Source organism: Ambystoma mexicanum, chromosome 6q, assembly GCF_040938575.1.
Source record: "Ambystoma mexicanum isolate Mex_15411 chromosome 6q, UKY_AmexF1_1, whole genome shotgun sequence".
NCBI classification, from domain to species: Eukaryota; Metazoa; Chordata; class Amphibia; order Caudata; family Ambystomatidae; genus Ambystoma; species Ambystoma mexicanum.
In genome coordinates this window covers 735,889,697-735,892,187 of record NC_090937.1, presented here as the reverse complement: position 1 = coordinate 735,892,187, position 2,491 = coordinate 735,889,697, and the positions used below count along the sequence as shown (strand labels likewise).

Here is a 2,491-nt window from a genome sequence, read left to right as displayed (position 1 = left end):
GGAAACCAGGGAATAATGAGAGGAGACCCTCATTCCCATCTCGCAGACCGCCACCAGAATGCGAGAACATATGACATTAGTTTGACACTAAGTTTGTACTCATATGGAAAAGACCCAGAGCCAACAAAAATCTGCTTATGACAAAAAAGTGACTCTAAGATCATTCTCCATAGGCAAACAAAATACTAATCCTCTTACCCACCTCAGAGAACAAACCTGTCTCCAAGTGGCACGGACCTTATGAGATAGTAGAAAGAATAGGATCTTGTAATTATAAAGTAGCCCAACCGGACAGAAAAAAGAAAGTCCATTCGTATCATGTCAACCTCTTGAAATAATGGAAAGAGAACCAGTCAGCTACCCAGGCCAAAATATTAGCCTGTTTGGTTCCCGAAGAAATAGATAACTCTGACTGATTTTATTTTTTTTAACTTTCTTTTACAATTGTAATCTTTAGTTTGCTTTAAACATTGCTTTTAATGTGACAGCAACACCAGCTTTGTATTTGGGACAAGGGCTTTGGAGGAATGTTCATAGCAGCACACACTTGCGCTTCTTCTCTGGCTCCGGAGGCTCCAAGGCAGCCTATCGCCTTGTCAAACACATCCTTGAGGCCTTTCTGCATGAGTGCAGAACACTCCACGTATTTGACTGCCTTCAAATACTGGGCCAGCTTCTCTGCAGTTTCTGGAGTAATAGGCTTCTGTTTATTTTTGGCAAGTTTCTCACACATTGAGAGATCATCTCTTAAATCAATTTGGGTGCCAACAAATAGAAATGGAGTCTTTCGACAGTGGTGAGTAATTTCTGGCACCCACTTTTCTTTTACCTTTTCAAAGGAAAATGGTGACACCACTGAAAAACAGACTAGGAAAACATCAGTCTGTGGGTACCTCAAAGGTCGCAATCTGTCATAATCTTCCTACCCTGCAGTGTCAAATAATCCTAAAGTGTATGGCTCACCACCAATCATGACAGTTACAGCATAATTGTCAAATATTGGTGGCACATACTCTGATGGAAATTTGTTTGTTGTGTTTGAAATTAGCAAATATGTTTTACCAACAGCTCCATCCCCAACAACTACACATTTAATTGTCTGCATGGCTTCAGTTTGTTAGACTCCACTTCCAGTAACTTATCAGATGTTAACCTCTCGGACTCGCCCAACTCTGACTGACTTAATTCCTCCTGAGCTATCTATTCAACAACAAGAAGATCTAAAAGACGTAGTTGTCGTGTTTCCAGATGTATTCGCAGAAAACCCAGGACGAGTAAAAGGCACATAGCATTATAGTAGAACACCTAAAGGTAACGTGGTTCATTTAAAGCCTTAAAGACTCCCAGAAGCCCAAAAACAGGTAGTGATAGAGGAGGTCAGAAAAATGTTGCTAGCCAATAACATCGAACCATCTTTGAGTCCATGGTCCTCTCCTATCGTGTTTGTTACTAAACCTGACTATTCCTGGAGATTCTGCATAGATTTCCGTCAAGTCAGTGCCATTTCGGACTTCAATGCCTATCCCATGTCAAGCATTGATGACCTAATTGATAAACTCGGATCAGCCACCTTTCTGTCTAAACTAGATTTAACCAAAGGGTACTGGCAAGTTCCCGTACATGGGCCAGATAAGGAAAAGACTGTGTTCTAAACGTCATTGGGACAGTTCCAATTCAAAGTCCTTCATTTTGGCTTACACAGTGCCTCAGACACTTTCCAACTTTCCAACCTACAAACCTATTGTTTCACTGTGGAACACCGAAAAAGAAAAAAACAGAGAACCGTGCATTTTCTTTCCTGGTTCCCCTGTGAAACTAATGTGGCTACATCGTGTGGAGGAAGGGTATATCAGAAACCAAACCTGAAGGTGTCTCCCTAACTAGTCCCTGTTGTCTGTCATCCAGGTGGCCAGAACATGGCCATCGCTATGGGATCCAGTGTGTGGGGGTGGCCCAGTGCAGGAGGATCACCTGGATGGGGTGTCCTCAGGGAGTGGAGCGGGAACACCGATGGGTGAGACACAGTATTCCCCTTCTCATAATCCGTCTTCCCTATCCTACTACATAGGATGCTCAACCTCTCTACCCTCCATCCCCTTTTCTAACACAAACACTTTTGCACACCACGAGAGATAACAGACTATCATTAGGGCCCTTTACCTGACATGTCCCAACACAAGGGTCAGGCAAAGTCAGGCAATTGTCAGGCAATTGACCAGAATCACTCACACTTGACGCCCTTTCCCTTCCACAAAGGGATAAAAGGTGGAGCACAAGAGCACACTATGAGCAAGGTAGACAGCACGACAAGAGAGCTATCCAAGGGCGGCAGTTCAAGAAGAGAAGAAAGGTTTTGAGACCCAAGGGGGTGACAAGGAGACAAGCGACCTTGCCCTTTCCAACCCAGACCCGCAATTCCTCTGTGGAAGAAATCCTAAAACCGCAAACAAAAGCTAACGTGTGCTGCAGCAGATGTCAATGGTACACTGAG

The 2,491-nt window shown here is 43.7% G+C and overlaps 1 pseudogene; it reads right to left on the bottom strand.

Moving 5' to 3' along the window:
• Window positions 1-531: 531 nt before the first annotated feature.
• LOC138515546 (cell division control protein 42 homolog pseudogene) lies at window positions 532-1,160 on the bottom strand (annotated as a pseudogene).
• Between the last annotated feature and the right edge of the window lie 1,331 nt (window positions 1,161-2,491).